This window comes from Hypanus sabinus, chromosome 4 (genome assembly GCF_030144855.1).
Source record: "Hypanus sabinus isolate sHypSab1 chromosome 4, sHypSab1.hap1, whole genome shotgun sequence".
Taxonomy (NCBI): domain Eukaryota; kingdom Metazoa; phylum Chordata; class Chondrichthyes; order Myliobatiformes; family Dasyatidae; genus Hypanus; species Hypanus sabinus.
In genome coordinates, this window is record NC_082709.1 from 138763896 (window position 1) to 138779440 (window position 15545).

Below are 15545 nucleotides of genomic sequence, written 5' to 3' on the forward strand. Positions count from 1 at the left end.
AGTCACTCTCTGGTATGAAGGGGTCATTGCACAGGATTGGAAAAAGCTGCAAAAAGTTCCAAGCTCAGCTAGCTCCATCATGGACACCAGTCTCCTCAGCAAAGAAGACATATTTAAAAGGCAATACCTCAAAAAGGCAGCATCCATTATTAAGGACCCCCATCACCCAGAACATGCACTCTTTGTTGTCTTCAAGGAGGAGGTACAAGAAGCTGAAGACACACACTAAACACTTTAGAAACTGCTTTTTCCCCTTTAACGTCAGATTTCTGAATGGACAATGAACCCATATACACGACTTCAATTTTACTTGCTCTCTCTTTGTACTGCCTACTTAATCTATTTTTAAATATATTATTGTAATTTATAGTTTTTTGTTATTTTGTACCGGAATGTACTGCTGGTGCAAAACAACAAATTTCACAACATGAGAAGTATTGGTTGGTAGGGTAATTGGTCACTGTAAGTTGTCCCATGACTAGGCTAGCATTAAATTGAGGGCAAGGCCTGAAGGACTGGGAGGGCCAACTCCACACAGTACTTCAATAAATAAGTAAATAAATAGGTCAGTGATATAAAACCTGATCTGTTTCTGATTCTGATTCTATTTCAATTCAAACCTTGGGCAAAAATAATTTCTTTTTAGAGACACCAAGGGCAGATACTGTAATCCAGAGCAAAAGCAAACTGTGTGTTGAGTAACATCTGTAAAGGCAAAAGATCAAGACCTCACATCAGGTTCAAAGAATATCAGTATTTCTCCTTATTTGTTACCTTAATTCTGGATTCATATTACAATAATAAACTATTTACATTTTGCTCTTATATTTTTGCAATTCCCTGAATTCCAAGATTCAATTATTGTTTTTATTAATTACCTTCAAACTTCATTTCTATAATCTATATTTCAAAAATTATACCTTTGGTTGTCCTGTAGATTATAGTTATACTTGGAATTTCAAATGGTGATTATTCGACATCACTACTGAACATACTCAATAATACTTCTCAGAGGTTTTGGTAAAACAGGGAAATAAATATTATTCCTTCTGGTCAGTGGGACAATAATGAAAGACCTAAACTAATTAGCAGAAGATCAAGAGGAGAGATGATGAGATATGTATCACATCAAGTTAGCTAGGTCTGAAATATTCCACCTAAAGAGCAAAGGGAAGGCGATTTAATAAATGATTTCAAAAAAGAGTTGGAAAGGTACATGATGTAAAGGAACTTAAAAGACTACAATAAAAATACATGGAGCAAACCATAGCTCTTCTTTCAAAGATCCAACATTGGCATAATAAGCAAAAAGAATACTTTTGTACTCTATGTCAATTATCTTTAACTTACATCATAAATCATTGATACTGTGCAAAATCACTACAAAGTAAAAGATCCTTGCATTAAAAACAATTATTATTATGAAGGGTTAATCCTTGGAATCATACTGATTCTAGTTATGCCGATTAAATCTTGTTCAAATATATTTTTCCTATGTTGTATAATGATGGCATAGTCTCTAGGTGTTTGCTATCTATGACTCAGTGTGCTTGTGTAGGCAGTGGAATAGATATTACCTCCATGAAAGCACAGTTGATTATTTTGTCACCCATCTGACATATACATCAACTCAAAAAATGTACCATTGCATAAGAAGGAGTGTTCTCATGTTGCACTTGAAAGAATACCTATGTCAACCTGTTCATAATTTCAACATAACATTGCATACATCTGTACATCATTTCTCTCCCCGTGATATTGAACAAACAAATTTATATTTAACATGCAGATATAATAGTTGTACAAAAATCTGAATAGCCACAAAATAATTACAACATGGAAGAAAGTCATTTGGCCAATCACACTCATACCAACTCTCTATAACAACAATGTAGCTGAGACCATTCTCTAAACCCTCTGTCCATAAACCTGCAAATGTTTTCCTTTCAGGTATATATTCAGCTTCTTTAGAGCACTTGAAAACTCTTCCATAATTAACCCTTACAGGGCATTCCAGACCATAAACACTCATGTAAAATAAGTTGTTCCTCTCATTACTTCTGCTTCCTTACCGCTTCATTCTGTGCATCCTGGATCTTGACCCTTCTGACAATGGTAGCAGTCTCCCTTTATCTGCATATCACCCATACACTACACCTTCTGGATCTCCTATCTCCTCCCTCAGCTCTTTCCATCCACACATTAACCCTCCCTTATTTCTTTCCACCCATCACCTTTGTTATCAAATTCTACTATCTACATCCACCATCTCTACGTCCATTCTACCTTCCCTACTTGGTTCCATCTACTCATTACCCTTTTTATAAAAGCTCATCATGATTCTTGCTCAAGGTTAAAGATCAAGTATCAACTTTATTTGCAGTATATATTTACGTATGTTAGGAATTTGATGTGATGTATTGTGTAACATGCAACAGAAAACAAGTTTCAACAATTATAATGAATAAAGAATTGCATAAAAATAAACTTAGAGATTAAAGTACAGATATGGAATAAAATGTGCATAAATACCAGCATGTATTTACATTCTCACTGTGTTTTAACCAATGAGGAGGAGGCATACAGAAGTGAGACAGATTGGCTTGTTGAGTGGTGTGGCAACAACAAACTTACACTCAACATCGGTAAGACCAAAGAATTGATTGTGGACTTTCAAAAGGCGAAGTCGAGGGAACATACATCGGTCATCATTAATGGACCTGCAGTGGAAAGGGTGAGCAATTTCAAGCTTCTGGGTGTTAGCATTTCTGAAGACCTATCTTGGGCCCAACATATTGATGCAATTATAAAGAAGGCACACCAGTGATTGTATTTCATTAGGAGTTTGAGGAGATTTTTTTTTTTGAGAATATAAAGGGTAAAAGAGAGCCAAGGGTAGATATAGGACCAATACTAAATGACACTGGAGATATTGTAATGAAAGGTGCAGAGATGGCAGAGGAACTGAATGAGTATTTTGCAACGGTCTTCACAGAAGACGTCTACAGTATACCGGACATTCAAGAGTGTCAGGGAAGTGAAGTATGTGCAATGAAAATTATGACTGAGAGAGTATTCAGGAAGCTTAATGGTCTGAGGTTGGATAAATCCCCTGGACCTGATGGAATGCACCCTCAGGTTCTGCAGGAAATAGCTGGAGAGATTGCGGAGGCGTTATCGATGATCTTTCAAGAATTGATAGATTCTGGCATTGTACCAGATGACTGGAAAATTGCAAATGTTACTCCGCTATTTAAGAAGGGTGGGAGGCAGCAGAAAGGAAACTATAGACCTGTTAGCCTGATATCAGTGGTTGGGAAGTTGTTGGAATTGATTGCTAGGAATGAGATTACGGCATACCTGGAGGCACATGACAAGCCAACATAGTTTCCTGAAAGGAGGATCCTGCCTGACAAATCTACAGCAATTCTTTGAGGAAGTTACAAGCAGAGTAGACAAAGGAGATGTAGTAGACGTGGTATACCTGGATTTTCACAAGGCCTTTGACAAAGTGCCACACATGAGGCTGCTTAGCAAGATAAGAGCCCATGGAATTACAGGGAAGTTACTAGTGTGGGTGGAGCATTGGCTGGTTGGCAGAAAACAGAGAGTGTGAATAAAGGGATCCTATTCTGGCTGGCTGCTGGTTACCAGTGGAGTTCCACAGTGGTTGGTGTTGGGACTGTTGCTTTTTACGATGTACGTCAATGATTTGGATTATGGTATTAAGGGATTTGTGGCTAAATTTGTCGATGATACAAAGATAGGTGGAGGAGCGAGTAGTGTTGAGGAAACAGAGAGCCTGCAGAGAGACTTAGATAGTTTAGGGGAATGGGCAAAGAAGTGGCAAATGAAATACAATGGTGGAAAATGTATGGTCATGCACTTTGGTGGAGGAAATAAATGGGCAGACTATTACTTAGATGGGGAGATAATTCAAAATGCAGAGATGCAAAGAGACTTGGGAGTCCTTGTGCAAGATACCCTAAAGGTTAACCTGCAGACTGAGTCGGTTGTGGAGAAGGCGAGTGTAATGTTGGCATTCATTTCTAGAGGTATAGAATACAAGAGCCGGGATGTGATGCTGAGGCTCTATAAGGCACTCGTGAGACCACACTTATACTGTATGCAGTTTTGGGCTCCTTATTTTAGAAATGATATACTGACTTTGGAGAGGGTTCAGAGGAAATTTACAATGAGGAACGTCTGGCAGCTCTCGGGCTGTATTCCCCGGAGTTCAGGAGAATGAGGGAGATCTCATAGAAGCATTCTGAATGTTAAAAGGCCTGAACAGATTAGATATGGCAATGTTATTTCCCATGGTAGGGGAGTCTAGGAGAAGAGGATACTTTAGGTTTGAAGGTCGTCCTTTTAGAACTGAGATGCAGAGAGATTACTTCCGTCAGAGAGTGGTGAATCTATGGAATTTGTTGCCATGAGCAGCTGTGGAGGCCGAGTCATTGGGTGCATTTAAGGCAGAGATAGATAGGTCTTGATTAGCCAGGGCATCAAAGGGTATGGGGTGAAATCAGGGGAGTGGGGATGACTGGATGAAGTGGATCAGCCCGTGATTGAATGGCAGAGCAGACTTGATGGGCCGAATGGCCTACTTCTGCTCATAAATGTTATGGTCTTATGGAAGAGCCACTGCACAGGATTGGAAAAAGCTGAAGAGGGTTGCAAACTCAGCCTACTGCATCATGTTCACAGCCTTCCCAGCACTGTGGACATCCTCAAAAGGCAATGCCTCAAAAAGTCAGCATCCATCATTAAGGATCCCATCACCCAAGACATGCTCCTTTCTTCTTGCTACCATCAGAGAGAAGGTACTGCAGCCTGAAGACACGCACTCAGTATTTTAGGACAGTGTCTTCCCCTCCGCCATCAGATATCTGAGCAGATAATGAACCCATGAACCTCACTCATTATTTTGCGCTACTTACTTAATTTTTAATATAAATTTCTTACGGTAATACAAAGTATTTTATGTATTTTACTGTAATGCTGCCAGAAAATAACAAATCTCATGAATATGACAGTAATATTAAACCTAATTCTGGTTCTGAACCATTTTCTCTAGCTGTGTTACTACTTTCAACAGCCTGTGTGTACATATCCCCAGAGCTCTTCATTCATCCACTCTTTCTCAAACTGTGTGCTCCCGCTTATGTCGCTGATTCCCATTCTACTAGCAAGTATCATACACATAATATAAAAGTTTTCAGATAATCTTGTCAGTCATAATTGACATATATGCTTAAAATCAGAAATATATTGTGAAGAATATAGAAATATATGAAATGAGAAGTATAAAAATCTATAGAAGTTTTCCGTATGTCAATGGAGATGAGCTTGTTTATTGCTGTAATATTTTTAAAGGCTGTTAATCAAGTACCAAAATAACCAGCTATTGATTTATGATTCCAAGTATTCTTAGCAATGGCAGATCTGTCTTAAGGCACTAATGCTGATAGTCTATCTAGACAGTGGCAAGATTTGCTTCTCTTTCAAAGTGACATTGTAGGGTAATGGTATTTACATTTCATGTTGTAAACAACAAAATCATTAACAATGCCCACAGTAATCTTTCCTTTAAATTAGAAATGCTGCTGTAATCTATGTTTTCTTGTGCCTAGTATCAGCACAATCAAAATTTAGCAATATTATGCTCACTAGCCTTCAGGAGTGGGATTGAATTGACAATGTAGGGATCTATTTCTTTTAGAGCAATGACACAGCCTCCCCGCCCCCCCGAATCTTAGCACTACGTATTGATCTGTTGTCTGTGCATGCACTGTTGGCTATGCATGCACATTGTTTTCTCTCTCTCTCTCTCTCATTACAATGTAAATACACTAGTTAAAGCCACCTTCCACGTGCATGCTTTTATTTAATTGATATGTAGTTGTGCACAGACGCAACAGAATTATTTACATCTGATATTGCCTTCAGTTGGTCTTGGCAGCATGAGCATCTATGTGTGGAGGGAAGAAAAACTCAAAGACTTCTGTAAAATAGGATTAAATACTGAGTTCCAAACTCTAAGACTCTTCGATTACCAGGGCACTGTCATGTAGCTTCATGCCAGGACTTCACTAGGTTAGGATTTCATTCTGTGAATCAACACCCCCACACCTAATTGCACGATTACATTGAACCAATTGTGGTGAACTACATATACCTGTCTGGACACGCCCCCCTGCTGACTGCTCCTGTGGCTCCTCCCACAGCCCCGTTATAAAGGCGACTGGGGCCTGAGCCCGGCCTCTCGGTCTCCTGGATGTAGCATGGTGGTCAATTTAAAAGCCAATATCTCGCCTCATGTCTCGGAGAGTTATTGATTGTGCATCATACATAATACTGTTTGAAATATGATTGGACCATGCTGTGATAGTCAAATCCAGTTCTCTTGCTGGAACTTGTTGTTCCCCTTTTCCATCCCCTTTTCCTTCTCTCACCTTATCTTCTCACCTGCCCACCACCTCCCTCTGGTGCTCCTCCCTCTTTACTTTTATCCATGGCCTTCAGTCCTCTTCTATCAGGCTCCTCCTTCTCCAGCCCTGCATCTCTTTCACCAACCAACTTCCCAGCTCTTCACTTCATCCCCTGTCCCTTCAGGTTTCACCCATCACCTTGTGTTCCTCTCTCCGCTCCTCCCACCTTTTAAATCAACTCCTCAGCTTTTTTACTCTAGTCTTGCTGAAGAATCTTGGGCCAAAACATCAACTGTACTTTTTTCCGTAAGTGCTGCCTGCCTGCTGAATTCCTCCAGCATTTTGTGTGCGTTGTCTCTTGTTGGAAAATTTGGTCTAAGCTAATTATGTCCTTAGGCTGTCCAAGTTAATTTTGCAGTATCACCACCCTATCTGATCGTAGGTCTCTTTGCAGTGTAGATGTGCATTGTTCTCCTCCAGAACCATGTAAGCCGTGACAGAATTGCTTGAGACAAATGGCATATACTTGTTATTCTTCTTTAGATGTCTGCTGTAGGTGCAGTCAAATATATACCATATGTACCATTGAGGTAAGTAGTGAATACACTGCTTATTTATGCTTCATTATAGGATTGTTTTTATTTTTATTGTGTTCTTTATGCTTATGTTTTTTTATGCTGCATCGGATATGGAGTAACAATCACTCCTTTAATTTTGTATACTGAAGAATGACAATAAACAATCTATATGGCACACAGCCCTTTTCCTACTTCTTTTTCAGTAAATCTAGGAATAATAATTTGTTAATAACTGGTTATCATAGGGACACTTCCATGACCTGATTTGAAACTATAAGCTTTTGCTGGGTCTAATAAGAAGCTGAGCATTTTCAAATCATCACCCATCTTCACATATTCTTTATGCCCACAGCTTTCACCTTTCTTTTCTGCTATTTGGTCATATCTGTGACTAGAGACCGAGACAAGGATAGTTAGCAGCGAAGTGCTGGAATACCCGAGACTAGGATGGAGGCATGATACATAATTGAAATGAAGACATTAGACACTAGATGAGAAGCCTCTTCAGGATATCTCTGTCATGAATGACGTGCTCCTCCATGGACTTAGAGGAAGTGAGGATTTTGTCCAAGTGAACAAAGGCGTACTTATGGAGAGCATCCTGGAGCATGCCTGGAAAACTGCTGGTGCGTTCGCAAAACTGAAGGACATGACCAGTACTCATAGTACCCTGTCGGTGTGTTAAATGGTGTCTTCCACTCATCATCCTCATTCATGCAAACCATATTGTCTTCACTCCGCAAGTCTAGCTTCAAGAGTACCCTTGCCCCTTGGAGTATCTTGAGGTCAGTGTTCGTGAATGTAAGAGGGTAACATTTCTCTGTACGATGAAGAAGTCATCACCAGCTGGAGAGGTGGAGGGATGAATGAATCCCAGGGCAAGAGTCTCCTTTATGTACCTCTCTCCAGCCCTGAAAGTGAATATAATCAACCCTGCAGATGGTGAGTACCAGGCAGTAGATCTGTAGCACAGTCGTAGGGTCAGTGTTGTGGAAGTGTTGTGTCCTTTTCCTTGCTGAAGATCTCTTCCAAATCCTCGTAGATGGAAGGGATTTCTACTGGCTTGGGTGCAGCAGTTACGCCCGAAACTTCCTCCAAGGATGATTTCTCAGGCTCCTTAGGTAGTGGGGGCGATTTGGCAGACCACAGTGTCTCCTCCATAGGTTCTCAAGAATCTTTTGAGAAAACAAAGGCCAAATCAAAATCAAAATCTTCGTCCATATCCTCAGACATCCGCAGTGAGGCATGACAAATGGTCTTTGTGTTCCTGGGACTACACTCCAAAGGTCTCCATTTTGGAGCCTTCCCTTTGGACAGGAACTGGCAACTGGAGCCCTTAGGCTTAGCTGCCAGAGTTCCAGACTGCTTGGGCACCTCCTTGGTTTGCTCTTGAACTAGTGATCATCTCTCCCTAATTCCAGCACACCCCTGACTGGACAGGGTCAGGACTTGCATGGACCTGTTGACTGGAACCAGTATGTCTTCTCTTGAAGGCAGGATTGGGTTTCCTGAAGGCTCCAGGTTACCCTGAGCAGAAGTCTGCCACATCGTTAGTTGCTGGTGTTGGAACACCAAGCCGAAAACATACTTTCTTGCAGCAACTGGACAATGCAATGATCCTCACTCCCATCCAATTCATGGAAGGGGTATGTTTCTATGTATGTGAGGAGATTACTTACATACTTTACTTTATTGTCACCAAACAATTGATACTAGAGTGTACAATCATCATAGAGATATTTGTTTCTGTGCTTCACGCTCCCTGAAGTACAAATCAAAGTAAATATAATAAAAATTTCAATTATAAATTATAATTAGAAAAAGGAAAAGGGAAAGAAAGGTAGTGCAAGTCAGGTCCAGATATTTGGAAGGTACGGCCCAGATCTGGGCCAGGACCTGTTCAGCAGTCTTATCACAGTTGGAAAGAAGATGTTCCCAAATCTGGCCATATGAATCTTCACGCTCCTGAGCCTTCTCCTGGAGGAAGTGGGACAAAAAGTGTGTTGGCTGGGTGGGTCTTGTCCTTGATTATCCTGGCAGCACTGCTCCGACAGTGTGCGGTGTAAAGTGAGTCCAAGGATGGAAGATTGGTTTGTGTGTTGTGCTGGGCTATGTTCGCGATCTTCTGCTGCTTCTTCTGGTCTTGGACAGGACAACTTCCATACCAGGTTGTGATACACCCTAGAAGAAAGCTTTCTACGGTGCACCTATAAAAATTACTGAGGGTTTTAGGGGACAGGCCAAATTTCTTCAGCTTTCTCAGGAAGTAAAGGCACTGGTGGGCCTTCTTGGCAGTGGACTCTGCTTGATTCAATGATATAAAATCTAATGTCTGCTACAGGATCTGCCTAGAAACGCGTTGGTAGAGTAGACACATTGGTAATCATTTACCAAAACTCTCTAGACTCTGGGCAGGACCCGATGAATTGGAAGACAGCAAATGCCATGTCCCTTTTTAAAAAAGGATGTAGGCAAAAGACAGGAAACTATAGGCCAGTTAGCTTAATATCTGTAGTTGGGAAAATGCTAGAAGCTGTCGTTAAGGAAGAAATAGCAAAACATTTAGAATGGAGGAGTTCCATTAGACAGACGCAGCATTGATTCAGAAAGGGCAGGTCCTGTTTGACAAACTTACTGGAGTTCTTTGAGGACATAATGAGTGCAGTGGATAGAGGGGAATAGATGGATGTCGTATACTTGGATTTCCAGAAGGCGTTTGATAAGGTGCCGCACAAGAGACTTATAAATAAGATACAGATGCATGGAGTTAGAGGAAGTGCATTGGCATGGATAGTGGATTGGTTAACAAATAGAAGACAGAGAGTTGGTATAAATGGGTGTTTCTCTACTTGGCAGTCGGTGGTGAGTTGGGTGCTGCAGGGGTCAGTGCTGAACCCCCAGCAGTTTACCATATACATTGATGAATTGGAAGAGTGGACTGAGGGTAGCGCAGTTAAGTGAATGGGCCAAGGTCTGGCAGATGGAATATCACATTGGTAAATGCGAAATCATCCACTTTGGAAGGAATAATAGAAGAGCAGATTATTATTTAAATGGTGAAAAGATTGCAGCATGCTGTTGTGCAGAGGGACTTGGGAGTGCTTGTTCATGAATCGCAAAAAGTTGGCTTGCAGGTACAATAAGTTATTAAGAAGGCAAAAGGAATGTTGGCCATTATTGCTAGAGGGATTGAATTCCAGAGCAGGGGGGCATACCTGGAGTGCTGTATGCAGTTCTGGTCTCCATACTTGAGGAAGGATTTACTGGCTTTAGAGGCAGTGCAGAGGAGGTTCACCAGGTTGATTCCAGAGATGAAAGGGGTTAACCTATGAGGAGAGATTGAGTCGCCTGGGACTATACTCTCTGGAATTCAGAAGAATAAGAGGGGACATTATAGAAACATACAATATTTTGAAAGGGATAGATAAGATAGAAGTAGGAAAGTTGTTTCCATTGGTTGTCAGACTAGAACTAGGGCACATTGCCTCAAGATTCAGGGGAAAATATTTAGGACAGAGATGAGGAGAAACTTTTTTTCCCAGAGAGTGGTGAATCTGTGGAGTTCTGTTCCCAGGGAAGCAGTTGAGGCTTCTTCACCAAATATATTTAAGAAACAGTTAGACAGGTTTTTACATAGTAGGGGAATTAAGGGTTATGGGGGAAAGGCAGGTAGATGGAGCTGAGTTTGCGGTCAGATCAGTCATGATCTTATTGAATGGCAGGGCAGGCTCAATGGGCCGGATGGTCTACTCCTGCTCCTATTTCTTATGTTAACAAGCAGACAGCCGTCCAGGACAATTGTGGGCTTGGGAGGGCTGAAATCCTGCAGCAATATGTTGAGCTTTCACCTCTTGTCTGTTCTTACCCCAAGATATCTCTTCCCCCAGCATGGCACCAAAATCGATGAGGTTTGGAATAGTGGCTGCTACCATTACAGATCTGCCAACACCAAATGGCCTTAACAGTTCTCTTGACGGCTGAAGCTTCGGACATTCAGTACACAGGTGACCCGCTTCCCTGCAGTAATATCAGCAATCTTGACTCCGACGCTGGGACCACTCATTGGCAGAGATTCTTATGCAGCCAATTTGCACAGGCTTGACAGGATGCTGAGCAGAGACAGACTGATCATTGTCCGAGGTCAAAGCATGGGCCTGCAATGCATTGAGCCTGGGCTCAGGCTAGCCCTCTTTGACCTCTTGAGGCAATCCTATCCTTGCTCCACCAAGCGTTTACTAAGGCAGTTGGACTGATCAATCAGTGCCTCTTTAGTCCTTTACTGCTCCCCTAAGTCAACAACATCCTTTAGTTTGCCTCGAAGTCCGTGGTGGTACAGAGTGACCAGGGCATCCCCGTTCCAGCTATTCTCTTGGGCCAAAATCCAAGAGAGGGAGATGAGGGGCAATCTCATTGAAACCTTTCAAATGTTGAAAGGCCTAGAAGGGAGATGTGAAAAGGATGTTTTCCTTGGTGGGAGAGTTTAGGACAAGAGGGCACAGCCTCAGGATAGAGGGGCACCTTTTCAAAACAGAGATGCAGAGAAATTTCTTGAGCCAAAGGGTGGTAAATTTATGGAATTTATTGCCACAGACAGCTGTGGTGGCCAGGTCGTTGGGTGTATTTAAGACAGAAATTGATAGGTTCTTGATTGGACATAGCATCAAAGATTACAGGGAGAAGGTCGGGAACTGGGGTTGAGGAGGAGATAGAAAAAAAGGATCAGCCATGATTGAATGGCGGAGCAGACTCAATGGGCCAGATGGCCTCATTCTGCTCCTATGTCTTGGGGTTATATAGTGTAAAATCAAAACTGAATGGCGTACTCAGCTATTGACTGCCTGCCCTGATTCTCCTTCACTAAATGCTTGGTTTGTTCCGGTGAGATAATGGAACATCCGCCTCATGGCGGCCATGGATTCCTTGGAATCCGAGCAAATTTCCGAGCTAAGCTCCCAAAGCGTGGTGGCCCAGGCCAGGGCTTTCCTGGTCCGTTGAGAGATCATGAAAGCTAACTTTTCGCGCTCTGTCAGGAGCCCAGCCGGCTGAAGTTCAAACACCAGTGAACTTTGAGTAAAGAAGCTGCAGCAAGAGCCCAGGTCACCGCTGAATCTCTCCAGGGTCAGAAGACAGACTGCCTCAACCGAGCACCTCTGGCTTCCTCCCTACAATCACTGGAACACAGAGACCTGGAGGTCATGTACCTCCAGGCTCCGTCTTGAAACTTTCTCAACGTGGCTGGCCACGTCTGACAAAAAGCTCCAGTACCCTGCAGGGTCCATGTTGGCTCAGTTGTACTGTGACAAGAGACATAAGCAAGAATGGTTAGAACAGAAGTGCTGGAGTATCCGAAACTAGAACTAGGGCACAATACAAGACTGAAACGAAGACAGAGTTCGAAACTGGATGCTAGACGGGAATCCCAAACTGAGCTGACGATTGAGCACTGAACCTTAGTTCAGGTGCTCCTTAAATATCAAATCCTGCTGCCAAAACATGACCAGCAATAGCGGATGTGGCCTGAATCTCTAAAGGGGCCACACCAGCTATCCATACCTGAAGAGTAGAGCATCTAAACCCCAGAAACTGGTGGGGTTGGATCCATATTGTAACAATATCCAAGACAAAGAGCAGGGAGGTCATGGTTATTTAAATTAAGCAGGTAAATATATCAAGTTCAACCTGACATCAATGAACAGCTTTATCTCATTAGAAAGACTCTTTAAAGCTAATCAGTCTGCAATTGCTTGAAGTCGTAAAGCCATTCAATGTCCCTCCTAATCCCTGATTTTATAATTGAATGGCATCTGATAACTTTAAAATTCAAATATATTCTATAGGAATAGAAATCTTTCTAAGTGAACTTAAGTAATAGAGGGATGCTTCTTTCTCTTCCATGTGTGTTGTTACTGAAGTCAGTCCACAAATTGCCAGATTTTTAAATTTCCATTTCACAGTTTTCCCTGGTTGGCTATGTTTCAATGGTCCAACACTTTAAACCACTAGCTCAAGGGATTTTACCTCAAAAATTTCAATCTCACTCTTCAGTGAGGAAGGGTAGCTTTGCTGAACTTGAGAAACAGAAGTATATGAGGCTCCAATCTCCCCTCAAAGGTGAGCATAAATAATCCAAAGGCATTATTTTGCAGAACATCACTAATGTTATTGCTGGTATCATAGTCAATAATTATTTTTCTCAATACACAGCTCTTAAGTATCATTTGGTGCTTGTGAGAGCTTATAATGCATACATTGGCTATTACATTTCCACTAACACAACAGTGATTGAATTTCATTAATACCTAAAGGGTTTAAGGATGCAAAGTACATCATATAAAAACAGCTCTCTCTTTTTTAGAAAAGGATCTCCATGTGTCTACCCATTTGAATTTAACTTCCTATTCCCACTCTGCCAGTAGTTTATTTATTGAGATGCAGAGCTGAATAGGCCTATCCAGCCCTTCAAACCACACTGCCCAGCAATGCCCCGATTTCACCTGTGCCTAATCACAGGACAATTCAGAATGACCGATTAACCTACTTACTGGTACATCATTGGACTGTGGGAGAAAACAAGGGCACCCAGACCAAATGCACACAGTCACGGGGAGAACCTGCAAACTCGTTACAGCCAGCGGTCAGAAATAAACCCAGGTCGCCTGTATTGTAAGTGTTGTGCTAACCACTATGCTACAGTGCATGTCTGCCCAAGGCCTCCTCTACTGCCATGATTCAGCCTACCTCAGGCTGGAGGAGCAAAACCTCATATTCTGTCTGGGTAGCCTCAACCTCATGGTATGAACATCAATTTGTCCAAAAACTTCTGGTAATTTCTGTCCCCTCCTTCCTTCTCTTATTCCACATTCCCCATTTGGATTATCATCCCACTGCTTCTCTTCTCCTCATTTGCCCATCTCCTCCCTCTGGTTCCTCTCCTTCATCCCTTTATTCCACAGTCCACTGTCCCGTCCTATGAGATTCCTTCTTCTTCAGTCCTTTATCTCTTCCACCTATCCCCTGCCATCTTCTTAGTTCATCTCCACCACCACCAAACTACCTAACCCCTCACATGTTCTCACTTATTACCTGGTAGCTTGTATTCCCTTGCCTTCCCCTCCCCCCCCCCACCTTTTTACTCTGGCTTCCACCCCCTTCCTTTCCAGTCCTGATGAAAGATCTGAGCCCAAACATCAACTGTTATCCATAGATTTTGCCTGATTGTTGAGTTCCTCCAGCATTTTGTTTGCGCTGCTCTCTCTTTCTTTCTATTGTGGGCTTTGATCTCATGAAGTTTGAGTTGCTGGTTTACCATATCTATTCCACATATAACAGGTCTCTTAGAGTTGAGAGAATAAAGTCATTTAAAAATCTTGGAGCTGATAACAATCCAGTGATCTCGGCTCAAAATGTATACAGTCATCAGGGAAGTGTTAATTCAAGCAGCCATCAGGCAAACCGCGGATCAGATGTACAGTCATAGACTTTTACAGAATATAAAATTGCTCTCGGCTCACCATGTCTGCCCTGGCTATCAAGTACCTACCTACAATCATCTCACTTACCAGCATTTGGTCGGCTACCTAATATACCATAGTTATCCAAGACTTCGTCCAGATGTTTCTTAAGTACTGTGAAAATACCTGCGTCCATCACCTCCTCAAGCAGTGTGATCTTTACTTGAACCATCTTCTAAAGGGAAAAAATTACCCTTAAATCCCATCCAAACCTTACTTCTCATCTTAAATTTCTGCTCTTCATTATTTCTTTTCTACCTAGCCTATCCATGCCTTTCGTAATTTTGTATACCTTTATCAGGTTCACCCTCAGCTTCCACTCTGCCCCAGGGAAAGCAAGTTCAGCCTAGCCGGTGTCTCCTCCTAAATGCAATGATCCATCCTGGCGACATCATGGCGAATCTTCTCTCCAATGCAGTCACATCATTAACTTTGAGAATAGGGTGGTCCAGTATTTGAGGGAATGAGCACTTGGACAAGCCTTTGAAACTGACAAACTACATGGGATTTAATCCTTCAATGAGCTACTTTTGTCTGGAGAAGGAAGGAGAAGAAAGGGAACATTGTGGAGAATTGTGCTATTCCTACTTTTTTGCATTTCTGGCCACACATAAGCTTTCCAACAGCATAGCAAGCTACTGCATACAATCAAAATAAAAATATTGCTCTATTTTCTTTTGCATTCAAAACCTCAAGCAACTATTTCTGTGCAATGTACCAATTGAAGTTATTTCTAAGAGATAATGTCAATCAAATCTGAAAGAGATTTACACCATTGTATAAATTATACAGTCAGATCTAGATGAAGAGATAGATTTCATTATTTTAAAAAAAGAATCAGCTATTGCACAGAATACAAGTAATTCTGAATGGTTTGGAGTCTTCCTCTGATTCATGGAATATTCGCTGTGCTATCATGATTTTTGAATGTGGAGGATCCATTTCATTCTTGTTCAGATATTTTATCAATAATTAACATAAAGAAATAAAATGGTCTGTTCTAAGTAGAAAAATATAGATCA